Genomic DNA, 21,924 nt, shown 5'->3' on the forward strand with positions numbered 1-21,924 from the left:
TCCTTCCCTCCCTCCCTCCCTCCCTCCCTCCCTCCCTCCCTCCTTTCTTTCTTTCTTTCTTTCTTTCTTTCTTTCTTTCTTTCTTTCTTTCTTTCTTTCTTTCTTTCTTTCTCTTCTCCTCCTCCTCCTCCTCCTCCTCCTCCTCCTCCTCCTCCTCCTCCTTCTTCTTCTTGTTACCAGAGGCTCATTTCTTTTCAATATTGTTCTTCCAGGGAAAGCATTTTTTGTAGATTGTATAGCTGCTGGAAAAATGGAAATTATTAGTGTCCTAATAAAAATAAGCTAAAGAGAAAATTAGCTTCCTTTATTGCTTTCTTTTCCTCTGCTGGAGTCGTTGTTCTTCTATACGATTCTGCCTTGATATTCCTTGTTTTCTTATTTTTATCACAGGAATTTACCTCTTTTAACCTGTGCACTCTGCAATGCAGCGACATGATGTCTGTACGTCTCCTCGGCCCAGATCTTGGGAAACTTGACTGTTTTGGTGTGCATCAGGTATGTGAGTATGCTTGGACACATATATTAGTGATGAAAATCATGGCCTCTCTCCCCTCCCTACTATTCAGGCTGGTTGAAAGTCATGGTTTACATACTGTAAACTGTACAGTTTTTTGTGCTCCCGTGACTTCGCTCTCTTTATGCCAAAGGACCCCCAATCTATTACTTATACAGAGGTATTTATCTTTCATCTCTGATTTACATCGTATGTGCATATGCCTGTGTACATCCACGTGACCAGGCTTCTGAGACGAACCTTAGTGTCTTCTGTGTTCTCTTCTTCATGCCCCTTACCCGTTCAGTGCTTTGATTCCACTAAGTGTAGTTCTACCGTCATCATGCTCTCCTTGGTTCCGCTTTCTTGTCTGGACGATTCTATTTGCTCCCCGACTCTTCCAACAGGCATTTCTATCACTTCTCAGTTACCCTACTTCCTCATGATGCTATTAGAATTATTTTTTGATGACTGAACTTCTGTTTTTAAAAAGTCGGTAAGTTGTCAGCATCTAAACAGACCAACCGACAAACCTTAACGTGGCAGATGGAATCTGATACAAAGTGGCCCAGATCCTCCCCTCTCTTTGCCGTACCTTGTTACCACAGAAAAAGTTCTGCACGGAGCCTGGCACGTAGTAGGCACCCCATGAATGATTGTTGGTGAACAAGAAGACACTGTGTAGGCACCAATAGCAATTTAAAAACGAACTAAAAATAGGCAAATAGAAATGTGTGAATTCTGTAGCGATGCAAGCAATGGTCTCATTCACTGGCTCTTAGACTCTAGCATCACAATTACCCACTGGGCTTGTTAAAACCTAGATTGCTGGGGTTACACTCAAGTTTCAGATTCAGTAGGTCTGCGATGGGGCCCAAGACAAGGTCCCGTGATGGGGCCACACTTTAAGATCTACTGGTCTAGTTAATACCATGTAAATTGTTAACAAGGATGGAAGTCATTAGTTTTTTTGTTGTTCACTGGTGCATCTAACCAAAGGGCCTGCTCTTCTTCATGGCACTCATGTGCCATCTACATAATTTCTGTTGTATCTTCAAGTCTTCCAAATCTCCTGTGATGGTTAATTTTATATATCAACTTAGCTAGGCAATGGTACCCAGCTATTTGGTCAAACACCAGCCTGGATGTCCCTGTGAAGCTCTTTTAAAGATGATATTAACATTTAAGTCAGTAAACTTTGAGTAAAGAAGGACTACCCTCCCTAATGTGGGTGGGCCTCATACAATCAGTTGAAGACCCTAAAAGAAAAGACCCTGGTCCCTTGAGGAAGAGGAAATTTTGCCAGCAGTTGGCCTTTGGACTCCAGATGCAATGTCACCTCTTCCCAGAGTCTCCAGCTTGACCAACTATCCTGCAAATTTCAGACTTGCCAGCTCCCATAATAGAATGACTCGATTCCTTAAAATAAATCTCTTTCTACCTCCCATTCCTCCCTCCCATCTCTCTCTCTTTTCTCTCTCTCCATATATATTTCCTAATACTCCTGTTTCTCTGGGGAGCCCTGACTAACACACCCAGTGTGTCCAGGATTAAGAATCACTTGTCATCTGTACTCAGTCTTTTCCCTGGACTGTATAAAGTGGATTGATGCCTTAAAAACTATAATTCTTTTAGTATTTTGGATAGATATGATATAATCACTAAGATAAAAAAAAAGTACTATTCAAGTGTAATGTAAATTATATTATACATGTGGGCCTTAAAATTTCTAATCTTTGCTTATACTAACAAAGTCCTTCTGATTTTTTTAATGACTTAGCTACTTAGAGAAATATTAAGCTAAGAAATAGAATATAGAAGAAACAGTATGCCTTTTCTTTTTATTTCCATTCAAGAGTTAACAGTTTTTATTGGCAGGCCAGTTCAATTAGGAAGAGAGAAAAAATTAATGGTCATTACAATGGTTAATAAAATAGAGACAGCAATGCTGAATTTAGGATTATCACTCTAGTTTCTAATTTCTTTAAAGGAATGCAGTGGTGCCTTTGTTTAGTTGTATAAATGTACACTATTTTAAGGAGAAGTAAAGTGCTAGAGAAATAAAGTGGAAAAGTAATGAAAAAATGTCCCTATTTCAAGCTTCTTGGTTCATTGTAAGAAAAGTATTTTTCATTTTCTCTTAGTTGTAGGTCCTTCAGTGGCTTGATTACATTTCAGCAGAAAGAAGCATTGGGGACGGCATTTTGTCCACTTTCACACTAAGGAACATGATCATCATATATACATTTTTCTCTTCTCTAGCTTATACCAATAGGAATGTAAGGATTACACTAAATAATTGCATAAACGGTTACTTCCTGCCAATATAAAATGTCTTTGAGCACAATGGTAGGGTCTTTCTCCAAATCACTACTGACTTTTTGGTCTGACCTACGAAGGTAAATCACATAAGCTACTTAAAATTGGAATAATAGTCTTTGCAGATTAAAATGATGAAAGCTCTAAGGCTGGCGTGATGCCAAATTTTGATTTCCTGTTGTACCTTTGGGGCATCGTGTGGCGAATTTTGCAAAGTTGTTCTTCTGTTTGGTGTTCAGGTACTTTTCTGCAATTCACTCCACTTTAGCTACTGTCCTATTTTAATAGCTGGCGAATTTTTGCTCAGGTAATAAATTCTAAGAAACATGACACTCTGATATCATTTTCACATTTATTAGTAATAAGGCTGTGTGGACTAGAGGGTAGGGCACATATTTGGGGCAGAAAGAAGAGTGGGTCCAAATTCCAGATTTTCCTTCTATTCAGTGATCTCGGGCAAGTTAATTAACATCTGGGTAAAAATTATGAATAAAAGTGTTGTGAGAATCATCTCAAATAGAATGATGCATATAAGATGCCTAGTATGATACTGGTCACTGTTTTATCATTTGGGAGAGAAATGCATTTCCATTTCAGTGTCTTCTAGGAATCTCCAATTTAACAGCCCAATATTGGGACTCCCGATCTGCAGTCCCTGCAAATGTACTCATCTCAGTTGATGGCAAATCCATCATCCAGTTACTCAGCCTCACCTTTTCTCATTCCCCACATAAATCTTTGAGGAAAACTTTTAGATTTCATTTTCTACTTACCGCCATTTTGTTGCAAGCTATCATCATCTTCCCATTGGGTGACTGCAGTGGCCTCCTAACTTATCTCCCTGCGTTCAGCCTTGACCCATTAGAGTTGATTTTCAATAAAGCCAACATAGTGGTCTTTCAAAAATGTAGGACAGAACAGGTCACACCTACTCATGAACCTCCAGCGGTTCTGCATTTCCCTCAGAGTAAATGGCTCACATGGCTCTGTGTTTGGTCCCAAGCTGTATCTATTGCATCAGTGCTCTGTGACCTTATATCTGCCTTCTCTCCCCTAACACATTTCTCCAGGTGCCTTCCCTATTTCCCTTAACCTGTGCTCACGAGTCACCTTCTGAGGAAGGCCTGCCTTGACCATGGCACTCTGAAATCCTTTGACCTTGCTATACTTCTCCATACGATTTACTACCTTCTAATGCATCTGATAATGTATGATTTACCATGTTTGCTATTCATTTTGCTTGTCATGTTACCGTCTCTCTCTCCGCTAAAATATAAAGCCCACAATGGCAGGGATTTTTGTTTTTTTCATGGACATATATACCCAGTACCTAGAACAGCGTCTGACACATAGTAAGCTGATGCATTATTTTTATATACATATATAATCAATATCATGTTGGTTCACCATCAATTGAAAGATACACAGCACATTTTCATTTATATTATTTTCTTTGAATTATCACTTGTCTTCTCCCAAAGTACAGTGAGTATATTATGTAGTCAGGATTCAAATTCATGTTTTCTCGTGCTATTCCTATTTTTCTTCCTCTGTTTATTACGCTTCCCTTGGAAAGGTAATAGGAAAGCATATCTAAATTTGGATCAAAGGGTAATATGATTTAATCTGTGCCTTAGGATCAGTCATCCAGGGGAAGTTTGTAATGATATTGAAAGGAAAAGAGGCTTTACAATATCAAGGAGGACTGCATTAAGCTTCTGACATTGTTGATAGAAACAGATCGTGTGAAAGTATTTTTAGGGTAGAGTCATAAAACTTTCAAACTGGGCTTGAAGGGCTAGAAACAGAATTTAAAGATGGCTAAAAGTTTGACCTTGAATAATTAGACAATAGGGCTATCAAAAAAGTTATTCATTTTCAAGAGGCTCAAGGAAGACAGTTTAGTCAATAGGACTAAATTATTTCATTGCAGTTATTAGTTACTGAGATAGAAGAACGTGTCTGTTCAGTCTAGACTATATTAACCCATTTTCAAGTTTCCTAACATCGTAGCAGAATTCATGATTGAAACGCTCCTGTTAATTGAGATATACTGCAAAGTACTTGGGGAAAAGGAGATGATAATCCTTTTGGATAAGAAAATACTGTATTTGATATAGAAATGAAAATTGTGGTAGCTAAATACACTTTTTATTTTCTGATAAGTGATGTCATGTTGGATATCACTTTATCCAAATTTTTTCCATGTTGATTTACACTGAACCTTTATTGTTTCGTTTTTATTTTGCCTTATACCTGATAGCTCAAGCTATGAAATTTGGTTAATTAATATGGTATAATTTACCTTTAAAAACTTCTTATTATGGAAACTGAAGAAATAGTACAATGAAACCCATATACTCACAACTCGGCTTCAACAATGATCAACTCTTGACCAGTCTTATTTTATGTATTCTTCCTCTGCATCTTGTCTCTCCTCAACTGGGTAATTTTGAATTATATTCCCTCTATCATATATTTTGTCTATAAATATTCAACATATATTTATTAAAGATAAGATCTTGACTTTTTAAAGAATCCCAATGCCTTTCAATGTACTAATAGGGAATAATTTCCTTTATAATTTATTCTTAAAAAAAATTTTAATGTAGGGGCGCCTGGGTGGCTTGGTCGGTTGGGCGTCTGACTTTGGCTCAGGTCATGATCTCACAGTCTGTGAGTTCGAGCCCCGCGTCGGGCTCTGTGCTGACAGCTTAGAGCCTGGAGCCTGTTTCAGATTCTGTGTCTCCCTCTCTCTCTGCCCCTCCCCTGTTCATGCTCTGTCTCTCTCTGTCTCAAAAATAAATAAATGTTAAAAAAAAAAATTAATGTTTATTTTTGAGAGATAGAGACAGAATGTGAGTGGGGGTGGGGAACAGAGAGAGAAAGGGAGACATAGAACTGAGGCAGGCTCCGGGCTCTAGGCAGTCAGGGCAAAGCCTAACATGGGACTCGAACTCACAAACGTGAGATCGTGACATGAGCCGAAGTCAGACGCTTAATCAACTGAGCCACCCAGGTGCCCTGTGAATAATTTCTTAATATCAGTTAATATCCAGTTTTGTCATTATCCTAATATTATATATTCAATTATAATTGAGTGTCTCATTTAAGGATAACTTTTGGCCTCTTATCCCATGTTTTATTTTGGCAATATCTATAAGGTGATTTTCAAAATGAGTTGTTTTGCAAATAACCAATATGCTCCTCAAGTAATAAACGGTAAATGAAACGCAATAAAAGAAGGGATTCTTGTATAATTTGTTCACCAGTAATCACCAGCTTTTGGAACCTTCCTGGTATATAACAATTATTGACTGACTGAATGAATATTCTACCCATTATGTGTATATTTTGTCTTTTAAGCTCATAGTAATTTTTATATATACCAGGTTTTTCTACTGGGCCATAATGTTCTTCCATTGCTTTGATTTTTTTGACTTTATTGTTTTAGTTACAATTAGTTACATATGTTTTTAATGCTCTATCTTTTATTAACTTCCCTTTCTCTTCTCATAAAACACTTCAAAATTTTTCCAATATCTAAATTTACCAACATATATAAATTACATGTATATAAATCTGTCTTAAAAATTTTTTTTTAATGTTTATTCATTTTTGAGAGACAGAGCATGAGTGGGGGAGGGGCAGAGAGTGAGGGAGATACAGAATCCAAACAGGCTCCAGGCTCTGAGCTGTCAGCACAGAGCCCAACGCTGGGCTTGAATCCATGAACTGTGAGGTCATGACCTGAGCCAAAGTTGGACGCTTAGCCGACTGAGCCACCCAGGTGCCGCATAAATTTCCTTCCTTAAGGAAGAAAAGATAACTTTCTTTTTGGCAGTTGTTTGCGAGGTAACCAATAATATGTGTATATGTATATATTTTATTTATTTACTTATCAATGTATTTGTTGTAATCTTTTCACTTATTCGTTAAAATCATTTTCCTTCTCAATTATACTTTTCCTTTAGTTAGTATAATTATATTCTTCTTTAGATAAGATTAACCTTACAGGAAAATTTGCATCGTACACAACCTGTTTTAGCAAAGGAGATCCTCAGAATTAATTGTCCATAGATATTTTATTAATTATGTGTCAATGCATTCAGGTCCGGGTGCCTGGGCGGCTCCGTTGGTTAAGCGGCTGACTCTTGATTTTGGCTCAGATCATCATCTCATGGTCCGTGAATTCTAGTCGTGCATCGGGCCCTGCACTGGCAGTGTGAAGCCTGCTTGGGATTCTCTCTCTCTCTCTCTGCCCATCTCCCACTCTCTCTTTGTCTAAAAATAAATAAATACACATTAAAAAAAGAATGCATTCGGTTGCTTGTAACATAATACTCAAATCAGGTGAGTTAACACAGTAATGAAATTAATTGGCTCACAAAATAGGAGGTTCAGAATTAGGACAGCCTTTGCAGTAGGTTGATGCTTAAGTCATCAAAGACTCAGGTTTTTCCTGGTTACTTGAATTCCCTTCAGTGGTTTCTACTTCATACTAATGCTGGTCCCCCTTTAAGCTGTAGGATTACCAAAAGTAGCCAAGTAGGAGAGAGTGAGTATCTTTCTGTGGCTTTCTTAAAAGAAAGGGGAGTTTTCATAATTCCCCAGCAAATCTCTCTTTACATCATTCGTCTTCATTGGGTCATTTACTCATTCCTGAACCTGTCTCTGCTTTCAGAGAGATGTGCTGACGATTTAAGGTCAATATTCCTAAACCAACCTACAAGACAAATAAATCCAATGATTGGTTTCAGTGACTACAAGCCTTGCTCTGAAACTGTAATGTTGATACGTAAAATGTCCTGGGGAAAAGATGTAAGAGAGGTGTAGGGAGATTGAATTACAATAGGCAATACAACACCTTTAACACGTTTTAAAAATATTAATATGCATATATTTATCGTACACATATTTATTATATTTTTATAATATACAAATAGGCATTATACATAAAAACATATATATTCATATTCTGGCAGGCAATATGAAGACTCTGGATGAGAAAACAGATCATTTATTAGTTTATTTATTATCTCAGCACTGGTTTCCAGAGCACCCACCTCTGTGGGGCATCATGGTGAACGCCTGACGTTACCCTGTACTAAAGTAGGATTATATCCCAGGAGAGGAACTCTGAAATTCTGAGACTCCGAGCTCATGCAGAGAGACTGTCATCCCAACCCATCCTGGCCTCCGCAAGAAGGGAGAAGGAAATCTTTACTCTGCAGTGTATACAACTCTTCTCCAGGGAGGTGGAGGAAAAGGTCTCCAGACTCCCTGCAATATAAGCAAATGGCTCCGGGGGAGATAGCTCTAAATCTCTCTGCAGCAATATATTGTCTCTAGTTTCTGGCATTTTTGTTCTCAATCACCCTTTAACCAACGCCCTTTGCTCAGAAAGCTCAGATTGTCCAGAAATGTGAAAATACTCATGAAGAATTGTTTCCCAACATTTAATAGCTGACCCAGACTCTTAAATGGAGATTGGAGAATTTCATGAAAATTTTGGTCTGGTATGCTAAAAATGCTACTTCTTTGATTTTAATTTAAAGTCAAATTGAGACTTTGTGGTTTGGAGAATATTTTCGGATCAGCAGTTGATTGAAAACAGAGAGCAGCAACCACCCAACATCTCGTGCTTTCACTAATTCTCAAGTAAACACATCTGAATTCTATCCCTCCATCGCCCAGTCTACGCAATGTACCCATCCCAATCTGCCGCCACAGGATGGCCTCCATCTTGTACACCTTCCTTGAATTGCCAGGAGTAAGTTTGTGCCATCCTGCTACTCTCCATTAATAAACTTGCGACTGTAGTCCATTGCCATGCATATTTGTTTCATTTACCAGAATCTACTCTACAACTCTAGTTTGGGTTCTCACATGCATTTTGGGAAAGGTTGTAAGACGAATTTGTGGCTCTCTTGTTCCTTATCACCAGTGACCCCTCTGCAGGATCCTGTAACTGTGATGTTTGTATGTTGACATCCTTGTCTCCGTTGTGATCTTGAAGGGGTGGTGTGGTATTTTACTCACTTTTGTATCCCTGATGCTAAATCCCAAGTCTAGGGATTGATCCCTGGGCAAGTATTCTTAACAGTTATTTTAAATTAAGATATTCATTACCTACAATAATGATCACTCATTGTACATGTACAGTTTAATGAATGTTAGTAATTATATATAGTCGTGTAAGCAGACCACAACCTAGATCTAACCCAGGTCCCTCTCCCCCAAATCTTTCCTTCTGCCCCTTTGCTCTTGTTGTCCACCTCTGAAACCTGGCTAATATAGCCATTAATCTACTCTAGAAAAGAGCGGTTTTGTCTATTGTAAAATTTTGTGTAAAAAGAAAAAAAAAACACCTGGGATTCAGGCTTTTGTGTTATGTTAGACTGTCTGATATTATCTATCAGGTTCCTGGGGTACATTTTCTCTCTTTTTTAATTTTTTCACTCTATTCCTCATCTTGGGGGATTATCTGGTAGTGTTGTGGTCCTTCACACTTGGAACTTGAAGTCCTCTACAAGCATTAATAAATAAAATCTGAATTGAATTAGAAGTTAGAAGAAGGACATCCTTTGGGTAGGAAGAAACCAAGTTTTGTATTAGAATTTATGGACATACAGTCAGAAGGACGTGACCGGTGGAATGTGAGAGTTAGATAAGAGCAGAGAGGTTGAATGGAATTCTGAACTGTTTGACTTCAGCAGTGGTATAAAAGTCATGGAATTAAGTGAGCTATTACGCAAGAGCAAATCGAAGCAGGCTTTTAAAATGATGCAGTTTTAACCTATTTAACGAGCCTTTCTGAATTCTTGATCAAAAGTACTGTGATAAGAATTTCATGTTAAGAATATCTTACAGTCATAAGATAGTTCTGGAAGAGGCTTGGATTATTTCCATTTCCATTTCTGTATTTCATCAATACAGTAGTTAATATCAGAATAAGATCTTCTGAATCTAGCATTGATCACGTGTTGTCATTGCCGTTTCACCAGATGAATTTCCTCTTCGTGGTTTCATTCTGTACTTGCCGGATTAACAACTTCCCCTTCTTCCTTGAAAAGGTTTTCCTCCCTCTGCTCCCCTTAGAAATTTTGTCCATTTTTCTCCATCAGACCATGTCTACTTCTTGAAGCCTTCCCAGACAACTGGCATGGTGTGTTCATTCTACAGGCCCATCATTTCCGTTGTATTAATACCTGATTCCAGAGCGCCACGTAAGTGTCTCGGTGTGGTCTTGTGCTTCTGCTGTTCATGCCTTATTAGAAAAAATTTAACAAGCTAATATTTATCAAGTACCAGGGACAAAGCTTTTCACTCTTCTGGGGGGAGGCTAATTCTTTCTTTTACTTCTCACAATGGCATTAGAGGGCAGCACTCTAATTTTGCAATTGAAAACAGAGGCAGGAAGAGATTAGGTTCTTGAACACTGATCACCCAGTTGACACACGGCAGCGTTTGCATTTATCTAATAAGACAATGCACCTGGAGTTCTCGCTACGAGCTGTACATTTCCGTGCCTGCTGCTAGGGTTAGAAATATTTGTTCTTTCGTCTCGTCTGTTAGATATGAAATGACTTTAGGGTGGGGCTAATATCTTTTTTCGCCTTGCAATCTCCCGGTGTTCCCAGGGTTATCCCTACTTAGTTTTGAGTGACCAGATGGTTATCTTTGCCTGTAAAAGCAGTTGTTCCACGAGTCCACGCAGAGCAGTAGCCGACCTGACATTTGCTAGCAAAGGCCAGCAGCGGTGCAAGCCAAACCATATTGCTTATGGAGGTCCAGCAGAGCCCTGGTCACTGAGGCAGCGGCTGTTCTTTCAGCCAATCCCTTGCCACTCGCTGCCTCTGCTGGTAACTGTGGCCAGCTAGTCCCTGCTGTTCTGCAGCCTGCTCTTTAATATAGATCGTTTACCAGAAGCAAACCTATCTTACAACGGTCATCTTTCCAATGACTTTGAGAAAGACTCAGGGCGGCAATTATTCAACTTTATTGCCTCACCGACTAAAGAATTTTGCGCTTTAATGGGCTGCCAAGCTATATAGAGAGAAAGCGCTTGTGGCTTGCCCGGAAAGAGGAGTTAGAAAAGCTAACTCCTCTCCCTGGGGCTTGAGCTAAATAGCTGGCTTTTAGATTTCTGTGTTTCAAGGAACTCTCTGATATTGGCAGCTGTGATTATGTATTTGACCCCCTTTGTCACCTGTTCATGTTAACACAGAGAAGTTCACAGTGTTGTTTCTTGTCAAAAGAACTAGGCTAAGATAGGCGAGCCTAATTGCGTATTTTGTCATGCTGATATTAACGACCCGGAGGGAGACAGACCACCAAAACATATTGAGTAGAGAGAATATTTTACAAAGGTGCGAACCCATGTCACACAGTGCCCTGGAAAGATGCGATTTGGGCACAACCAGCCAGATCTCAAATTGATCTGTTACCTCATGCTTATGCTGTCTGTGGGGAACAGGTGCCTGAGGTATCATTTGAATGGGGACAATCACTACTTTTTTTTTTTTTTTTTTTATAATCCGGGGTTGCTCTTATCAACAGATACAAGTGTATTAAGTGCACCTTAAAAGGACACACCAAGTAGGTAAGATAATAGAAATTTGATCCTTAATGAAGACTTTTATCTTACTTTCTATTACTCTGACAGTGTATCATATTGCATTAGGCCGATTTGATTTACAATATTGTGGAATACAACAGCATTTAAAATCATTCCAGGAAATTTGGTCTGCCTTACGTGACTTTGTACTTAGCCATGGAGGGTATAGTGTGAGATTTAAGGCAGTTGACAACAAAGTACCCAGCAGGTGATTTCAAGGCTATGGGTTCTATTTCGGTTGAGGATGAAATGAAAGAAATATGTTCCTGTGAGATACCTGTGGGAGGTTTGGTGATAAGTATAACCTCAACACAAGAGGTGAGGAACTAGAATTAAGGAAGAGTTTTTTTTCACAACTGTTAGCAAGGGTGTGAAATGGCTTGACAAAAAGTAGTGATGCTCCAAAGGCTGATGTGGCTGAACCAACTTACCACCACCAGCAAAAGAGTATTATTTACCGTATAAAAATTTTACCGTATAAAGATGTTGAAAGCAGTGAGATTTCATACCAGGAAGTCTTTTTTAAAAGTCTGTATATTCTTTCCTTTCCTTGGATAATCTTAAAATGAAGTAATTATATGCATATATACATGCATAGTATAATGTAACATAATAATGATAATTACCCCCCAGAATTATTGTAAGGAGTTAACCTATGAATGTTATAATTTATTTCCTTATATCTTTTAAAACAACACACTTTTTTTAAGGTTTCTAACATCATGTTTGACTAAGAAATGAACTACTATTTGACTAAAAATAAACCAATACTTTAGAATATGATTTTTGTATAAGACATCCCTTGTATGATGGCTTCTGCAGTCCAATTTGAAGGTGTGGGCAAGAAATTCCCCCCTTCCCTCCTGCTGAGGGGAGGTCTAAAAGGAGTACAAATAACAAGAAATGACAAGTAGAAATGTTTGTAAACATTCTCCATTGAAAAACTTGTGAAGCTGTGCATAGGTTGGTTGGGGGAAGAGTCCAGTGATCAATTAGGGCTGACTTTCATGGGCCATGGAATAAGGGAGGGGGGATATTTGTCTTTTTTTCGCTGAGGTTGTAGGTGAAATAGTGTTTTGATTCTAATCCAAAATGTAGAGAAGGCAATTCCTCGGGCTGCCCTGGGTTGATGGAAATATTCTATAAGTGGCTGCACCATTTTATATTCTTACTGGTATAGAATGGCTAATGATGTTGAGCATCTCTTCATGTGCATATTGGCTATTCCTATATCTTCTTGGATGAAATACCTATTCAAATATTTTGGCTACTTTATTGGGTTGTGTATCTTCTCAATTATGAAGTTGTAAGAGTTCGTTCTATTTTCTAGATAGAATTCTCTATGGGATATGTGATGCCAAACGTGTTTTTAGTGTGTGGCTTGTCTTTGTACTTTCTTGCTGGTGTATTGTGAAGCACAAAAGTTGTGAATTTTGATGAAGTCCAAATTGTTAATGCTTCTTTTCCTCATGTGTTTGATGTATTCAAAAACATCATTACAGAGTCCTACGTGACCGACATTGACCTCTACATTTTCTTCTAAGGTTTTAAAGTTTTAGTACTTACGTTTATGTTTATGATAGTTACTTTTTGTGTGTGGAGTGAGGTAAGGGTTCAGATCCATCCTTCTGCATGAGGATATCCAAGTGTCTTAGCACCATTTGTTGAAAAGACTTTCTTCCTCCATTAGATTTTCTTCGTGCCTTTGCTCAGTCATAAATTTTTGTTGCGCGCAATTCTCGTTGAAAGTTAATGTGCATATATTTGGTTTCTGTATACCGTAGTCAATATCCTCACCATGCTTACAAAGCAACTTAGAGGTAAATGCTAAACTTATAAATTAATAATATAGAAGGCTTTGTGTGTTTAGCCTTTGCTACTCTAGAGGCATATCTAAATGCAAGAAAGTGGCTATAGCAAGACATTAGTCGCATAATGACATAATGTACATATAGTTATAAACTGTGGGAGTACTAACATGATTTTTTATTATTAAAAACAATAGTTCAGTAATAAAGCTACCATCAATTGCACTTTTCTTCTAGAAATGAAAAATTAATTTTTATATGGATTTTATCACTTTACATCTGGAAAATATTATCATGCTCATATTACCAACTTTTGTTGTGTGGATTGCAAAAAGAAGCTACATAACAAAAGTCATTTGCTGTCATCTGAATATTTATGGCTTCCCCAAATTCATACGTTGAAGCACATGCCATGTGAGGGCCCAAAAGAAATCTGCGACCCAGAAGAGGTCCTTACCCCACTGTACTGGCACCCTAATCTCAGATTTCCAGCCTCCGGTACTGTGAGAAAAAGATTTCTATTGTTTATAAGCTACTCAGCCTGTGGTATTTTGTCATAGCAGCTCACATGAACTAAGACATCCCCTAATAGTCGGGGAAGATGAATTTTTTCACCAGATTTTATCACGTGCTGAACTAAGCATTGAGCACCTCTTATATTCCTTTGTAAACGTTTGCATTTCATTTTCCTTTGAAAGTTAAAGCCAACACTTCATTCTCAGGACTCTGGGCGAGTCCCTTAAGTTTGTTTTGTCCTGGGTTTCTTTTCTCTTAAGAGGGGAGACTAATTATATCAATCTCAGCAGGATGTTGGTTGTTGTAAGGATTAAATGAGTTCATATATATATATATATATATATATATGAATAAAATACTAAATGAGTTCATATATATATATATATATATATATATATATATATATAAAATACTAAAAATAGGACTTCACTCACAGTAAGTGTGAACTGCTATTACTCACTTAAATGTGAGCTTTTTTGAGGACAAAGATTTTTGTTACTTTAATTCACTGATACATTCTAATTTCCTGGACACATATTTGGGGTTTAAAAATTCGTAAGATGGAGATTGAAATGCTGGCTTTCGGTAGGGAGAATTGTAAGAATTTGTCAGACTGATGGCTCGTGCCATTGAAAGCCTTTCCCATGACCTTCACCTGTTATAATTTCCAAGAGCCTATGATATGTCAAGAGGATACATCGTCATAGAATTACCTTCGTAAACCGCAGATTTAGAATAATGTCACATATTGGACATTATGGAAGTTTTACAGGGATGTGTGCACTAAACTGAGGTAAGTGTAGAGCAAGCCACACACACAAATTGGAAAAACAAAAACAAAAACAAAAAAACCCAAAACTATTCTCCCAGACTACCCACTTAAAGAATTTAAAAGATTTTAGGGGAAAACCTTGTCAGAACTACTAGAGGGTACCGGCTGTTGTGAAGAGAGCGTAGGGGAAAAAAGGAGAGTCAGAATGGTAGGTCTCCTCAGTTTCTGCCAGGCTCCCCATAAAATTACTGAGTTTCCAATAACATTTAGGACGGTTTGAGAGAAGAGTCAGTTTCTAGAAATAAATTTAAATGTGAATGCCACAGCCAACGACCCCTTGGAAACTCTCATTGCTTGCCACTCTGAGCTAAATATCCAGCCAAGTGTAGATTCTATCAAATGAAGATTCTTCCTTTAAAAGGAAAGAGAAATTTGATCACTGCTGGGAGTAGGTAAAGTCAATTGCTGAGGTGAATAGGAAAAGGACACAGTTTCAAAAAGAAAGTGAGAGTATCGAGGTTGGCTCTCTCGATATGCTTCTTGGTGTGCCATCTCTGAGCCTCTGTTCTCCAGGTAGTTGAGGAAGTGAGTCTCTGACAAAGAGGGCTCTCACGTGCCTCCCTGTGTAGAAGGCGGCTTCTCTAATTGCATTCGGTTCCTTTGAAAAGCCGTAGTTCTTATGGTTTGAGCTTTTGCCGTTTTCAGGAAAAAAGTTTGAGGAAGGCTAATAGATTTATTTCCAGAATCCAGAGAGACAGATGTCATTGAAATATGTCCAGTGTATCTTTTATTAAAACTGAAATATAATGCTAACTATCTCGGGAGCAAGTAGTTTACTAACCAGAGGTGTTTCATTGCAATCTAGGTGAGTATTAGTTTATCATAATCTTCCCTATTATCTCAGTGGGCTTGTTTCAATTTACATTTGTATATGTTGATTTAAGCCTTGGTTTGTTTTGGAAGAAGAGCTATTCTCTTTCGGATCAGTTCCGCTATATGTCTCATATCGCTGAGATTTTCCTTAGGAGTCCACTATTTGCCATGGTGGGTTCTGAATGAGAGGAGATGAGAACGCCCGATCTAGTTATCATAGAGCAAAACAAAACACAACAAAAAACAAAGAAGTAAGAGAAAACCGAAAAGTTGCCAAGCAAACGAAAGTTGGAATCACTCTTTCAGCTGGAGGAAAAACAGTTTGTAGATTCCACATAGTAACTAACGATAGAGATACTGTTATAGGTGCAAGAGTACTTTAAATTGTGTATTTTCACACATACTGTTACGTTGGATTCTTGCGGCACTGTTGTCACTGATCACAGGCCAGGGCGGGCTTTTGTAAATGGTGAAGCTGGGTGTATTCGTTGCCTAAGGCTGCCATCACAAATGGCCATAAACTCAGTGGGTTTACGATGACAAATGTATTCTCTCACAGTTCTGGAAGCTTGAAGGCTGAAATCAAGTAGTCAGCAGGGCTGTGTCCTTTCTGGAGACTCGAGGGGAGAATCCATTTCTTGTCTCTTCCAGCTTCTGTTGGCTGTCAGCATTCATTGGCTTGTGGCCACAGCCCTCCCACCTCTGCCTCTGTGGCCAGCTTGCCCCCTCCTCTTTTTTTCTGTGTCTCAAACCTCCCTCTATCTTTCTCCTGTAAGTGTGGACTTGCGGCCCACCGAGATAATCCAGGATATCTCTTTATCTCAAGATTCTTAACTAAGTTTGATCTGCAAAGACCTACTATACCCCAGTGCTTCCAAAGTAAGCTCCTTTGGAACTGTTTGGTTTCCGTGTGTGGTAAAGAAGAATGAAATGGTGTCATCAGAGATGGAACCAAAGGCTCAAGTGGTCTTGGAAATTTGAGACTCATAAAGTTAACCCGAAACTTAATTGCAGACCTTTCAAAGCTTTTAGCATTTCAGTTTCAGTGCATTTTGAGTTTTCAAGGCAAATGCCGCGGTTTCCGGGATGATTCGATGAAGGTAATTCTTTTTTTCTGAGCTTTAGGGAATAGTGGGCTTCAGAACATAGTCTGGGAAACAGTGCCTTTGCCACGTGGCAAAGAGAAATTTAGCTCAATTCCTATAAATAACCTGGGGGAATAGTAATAGGAATGCATATCATCTGTTGAGGGTTTACTATGAGTTAGGTACCATGTTAAGTGCTTTAGATGAGTTAGCTCATGTGAGCTTTCCAATGCACGTGCAAGAATGTTCTGTTCAGGGTCACTCAGGCCGGCTTTCTGAGCAAGGCAGTCTACCTGATCAAGCCTGCTGTGTTAATCCTCATGCCATTCTAATATTAAAATGTTCTAACAGCGGTCCCAGTGCACCCACGTAATTAAATATATATATGCAAATCAGGTCTCAGGAGTCTGCAAAGCAGCAGCTGGGTGACTGTGGTCTGTATCTGCATCAGGGGAGTGAGGCTTGCTGTCCAATCAGTCCGTCATCGTTTCCGTCATTTGGGGCTCTGAGATGAAACGGAGCTAGTGTTCTCAAGGAGGGCAAGAAATATGTTGCTCTGTTCCTAAGACTTATGTCAAAAATGTTTCAGTCCTCAGGTAATTTGCTAGGGCTGCTTCTATTCCTATTTACTTCAAAGCCTCAGCAAAAATGAAAGGGATGCAACATGGCATTTGGTTTTGCAGAGAGACATCTGGATTCTTCTCCTGGATCTGGCCTCGCTGACAGGAAATGTCCTCTGACGATCACATGGCCCTGCCGAGGTGGAAGGTATTTATTTTCTTTTCTCTTAAATAAAATTCCACATGGTTTTTTTTTTGTTTGTTTTTTGTTTTTGAATATTCCCCAGCAGATTTTCTATGGTGCATTTAAAGCTTTCCCCCACAGTTAACCACTACTGCCCTTGCTCCCCCATTTAGTTTAGGAGTGAACGCTGAAATATTTTACAATGAAGAGAAGGTTTTAGGTAGAATAAGACCATAGGCCATATTTCAAGGGGTGGCATCGAGCTTATAGGATCAAGTCAGGTATGGTTTGGAAGGTGCTTTGAACGAATGCCTGCCACAAATGACTGCTTGTCAACTAGCGAAATGAAAATACAACTCAGGGAGAGCTGGTCTTCTGTGGGGTTTCTGAGAAAATATGAGAGGAGTCAGCGGCCGAAGTTAAAGCAAGTGTTTGTAGGTGAGCTGAGAGCTCAATGCGTAATATGTAATGATTTCCAACTTTCTAAGCCTTGCCAGTTTGGCACAGTGACATGCTCCCCAACGGTGGCTGGCTTCTATTTAGATGGAAAAGGGGCTCTAAGGAGCCTCAGGAAATATAGAGAGATCTTACTGTCATTGTTTTTCAGATAAGGAAGTTGAGCCTCAAAGAGACCAGGTCAGGCTGACTGTGGAGTTAAAACCATCGCTCTTGGGCCCATAGCATCCGTCCTGTATCAAGGAGCTTCCACAGCGCTAGTCAAGGCAAATAGGCATGGTCATAAATATTCTCAGTAGAGCAAATATTTGTTTATCTTAGTGTTTTGATCTCATCAAATTTGGCTCTGAGAAAGAGAGAGAGAGAGAGAGAGAGAGAGAGAGATCGCTGTGGCAAAATTTAAATGGACAGGTTTCCTTTGCTCAAACAAATGCTTTCCAGGATAGACTCAGAGAGGTGGCAACATGCTGATTATGTTGATTACAGGGGAAGTTAGGTGCTTTGGGAGCATGGGAATTTATATCTTCTTAAAAATAACTGATGGGAGCAGGGGAAGTGATTTAAAAGTTTAGTTGTACGTGATCTGGAGTCATTCATGTAGCAAACATTTTCTGAAAAGGAACTTTTCTACAAGTGGCTGTCCTGAGCTTGGGGAATAGAAAGATGAGGAAGACATACACGCGTCTTGTAATGAGCTTACGACCCAACATACATGCCGTCTTGTCAAGCAACTTGTAGTTTTCGGACGCACTAAATATTGCAAAAGAAAGCAGAAACCATTTATTTTGCAACCACTAAGCTAATGTGTTCAAGCAACAATTAATCTTCTGCGGCCAAAAGTTGTATGTATCCATATAAATAGATATAAATAAATGTTTGCATATGTATCTGTATTTTCAATCACTCTGTCTCTTACATTATGTCAAAGTCTGGCCATGAGGAGGAAGAAAAGACAAGGATAATTTATATTACGTGTGAAATAAAAACACTAATAAAAAGATTGCCAAAATGAATCCCATCAAACCAAATTGTACTTATACTATGATAATGATAACTAGAGACCATTTCTTTAATAATTCCCTGGATCAGATGCTATGCTTTTTCACACAACGTTTCATTTGCTTACTTATTGTAGGTATTTTCCACTTAGTACCAACCCGATTATATCTTTTACTTTAAAACGATGGGAGCGCCTGGGTGGCTTTGTCAGTTAAGGGTCCAACTTCGGCACAGGTCATGATCTCACAGTTTGTGGGTTCGAGCCCTGCGTTGAGCTCTGTGCTGATGGCTCGGAGCCTGGATCCTGCTTCAGATTCTGTGTCTCCTTCTCTTTCTCTCTCTGCCCCTCTCTCACTTGTGCTCTGTCTCTCTTTCTGTCTCTCAAAAATAAGTAACACTAAAAAAATTTTAAAATAAATAAAACTATGACTAGTTAATACAATAATAGAAGTACCAGCTTCCATTAACTATTGGTTTTCACTAAACAGTATTCATGAAACACTCCGCCCACAGGAGTATGTCCCTCTATGCTCTCTCTCCATCCCTTGGCAATACATATTGGACATTTGCCATGAACTACGGCATGTGTCTCCGAGAATTTTCTCAAGACTTAAATTTCAGGGGGCCAGAAATAAAACACTGTGAAAGGCCCACATCCTGCCTCTTGTCTAAAAACCTCCAAATCTGCACAGCATGGTATACACCTTCCAATTTCACAGTTGATATGACTAAGTGTTATGGAATTAATTTTCAAATTGTACATATTATGAGAGGAATATTCCTAGAGACCTTAAACCTAAGCGTGACTTAGAATAACCTAGTAAATAACAAAATTATGGTAATGGGGTTCACGGAATTATTAACTCATTTTTATCTTTCCGCGAGTGTTCTTTGTTTTCCCCACAATTTTCTACAACAGATTCCCACCCCCCCCCCCACCGTTCAGTTCTTTGAATCTGTTTTTGCTTTAGCATAATGGATAACTTTTAGTTTTAGCAACCAGCAGAGACTACATCTTATTCTTCCAGGTAAGTGGGTAAGCGATGAGTGCCTTCAGGCTGCTTTTTTAGAAAAAAACCTTCAGTATGAATTTGTACAACATACTGCGTCTTTCGTGTCTGTTATTTTTCACTGAGGGCAAATGGATTGACTTCACCCTCAGACCCCCATCAGGCAAGTTTGCCTTCCCTTTTCCCATCCCCAAGACAAATTAAGAATGCTGAAACCTTTCACTCATAACAAAACAGTGATAAAGCAGGTAACAAGACCTCACATTAATCAGGTCTTTCAAAGAAAAGGCCCCAACCTGTACCCTTTGTCTAGCCTGCTGGTAGGTGGGTTTTTTTTCAAGCTCTTTTTAGGGTCCTAGCATTCTTTAGTCCCGCAGCACATTCTCCTTGGAAATGTTTCTCTTTTCAGACAGCCTCTGTGTTGATCAAAAAACCCAGAGAGCACTACAGAAATCTGAACTTCTAATGATCTTCTTTTATATTTTCTTACAATGGACAATGGCTCTCTCAATACTAATGGCATCAGCACACAAGGAGGCAACAATGCAAAGAGATGGAAGGCGGAGAAAGAGTAGCCACTATCACAAGATGTTCTGTATCATCTTGGTGGAAAAAAAATCCTGTTTTCCGTAGCCAAATTGTTGCTATCTCTTCTTGAAAATATTCAAGGTCCCTGCAAACCAACGCCGAGATGAGACAAGATAAGAGTAGATGAACAATTTTCTTCTCAGGAAGAAACATTACCGTCGGTTAAGTGTAATACGGAGTCTTCTAGTGCTTTTCTATTCCCTTTCACCACCAACACAACAATAGAAAACCAACTCACTAATTCTGTTAAATTTCCTCCACGCAGCGCTTGACCTTTTCTGGGCGAAATGAAGCGCGCAGCCATTGTGTGCATATAATTATGTTGAATCAAGCGCTCCCTCTACTGGTCAATCGAAATATTACCAAATTGGTACAGGATTTACCAGGTTACTGAAAGGAGAAAGGAAAGATGTTTGGGGGCAGTTTTATTTCTAAGTATGTTTTTTGAAACATCATTATATTAGAAAACTGTGAAAATTTTTGTATCAGATTTAATAGAAACAATTAAGTATAAATCACTTTTTATGATTTAACTCATTCATAATTTACAAATTGACAAGAGTTTTTTGGAAAAATTAACATAACTTTATCTTTGCTCTCAAGAATTAACATTTTTAATAGTACATGGAAATGAGTTATTGTTATAAAGCAGGGGTTAGCAGGCTTTTTTTTGGATGAGTCAGGTGATAATATTTTAGGTTTTGCTAGGCAAAATGTCTCTTTTTCAACTACTCAGCTCTGCCAGGCAAAAGTATTCACAGTCAATAGCGAATGAATGGGAATCGCTGAGTCCCAATGAAACTTTGTTTACAAAAACAAACCTCAGGCCAGATTTGATCTATAAAGCTGTAAACCTGCAGGTCTATTGAGCCATGAAGGAATGCAAACACCTCCAAAGTGTGGCATTATTTGAAAAAAAAAAAGTTACAGCAAGGCAGTGCCTGTAATTTTTGCTTGACGATTTTATCACTTTCAAACATTTGGGCCCTTTCCTTTTTGATTCGTTTCCAGACTGAACTGACACATAAAATAATGAAAAATTATTAATGAAAAAAAGACCAATTATGCACTAAAAATAATGAAGAATTAGAACTGGCAGGATCTTCAGAGGGCATTTAATACAAGTCTGTCATTTACAGAGGAGACTAAAATCCAGAGGAATTCTTGAATGCTACTTTAACTGACTATATTGTTCACTGAGTCGGCTTTAGATACTTTGGGGCTATTTTGGTAAGATAATGTGTGGAATATGCTTTGAAATTAGAAAGAATTAAACAAATGTTATTAATATGTCAGGAAAAGAAAATAAAAGACGTTTTCATTTTCTCTCCTTTTGAAGACCAAATCTACATAAATGATGAAACTACCACAATTAATAACCCCAAGGTGATTCCTTCATTGGAACCACCAGCAACTTTAATGGTATGAACACACGTGGGTATTTTATGTAAATATCACAGTTTCCTAGATCTAAGAATTTTTATTGGCAATCCAGTGTAGAGGTGACCTTGGTATTTGAGCAAAATTTTGACTTAGATGTGTTGCTCATGAGAACCAAAGAAAGATGTGTTTTCACTATTGGATTATTCTTAGCAAAGGATGTCACTATGTGAAGACACAATTTTTGTGGCAATGCCTATA

The 21,924-nt window shown here is 38.5% G+C and overlaps 1 long non-coding RNA gene across 1 annotated transcript; it reads left to right on the forward strand.

Annotated features, from left to right (window-relative positions):
• Positions 1 to 387: 387 nt before the first annotated feature.
• LOC131506060 (uncharacterized) lies at positions 388 to 18,726 on the forward strand. The gene is made up of 3 exons (XR_009258708.1): positions 388 to 495; positions 17,170 to 17,254; positions 18,306 to 18,726. It is a non-coding gene; the product is annotated as an uncharacterized LOC131506060 (long non-coding RNA).
• Positions 18,727 to 21,924: the final 3,198 nt, after the last annotated feature.

The sequence above is a fragment of the Neofelis nebulosa genome, chromosome 3, assembly GCF_028018385.1.
Source record: "Neofelis nebulosa isolate mNeoNeb1 chromosome 3, mNeoNeb1.pri, whole genome shotgun sequence".
NCBI classification, from domain to species: domain Eukaryota; kingdom Metazoa; phylum Chordata; class Mammalia; order Carnivora; family Felidae; genus Neofelis; species Neofelis nebulosa.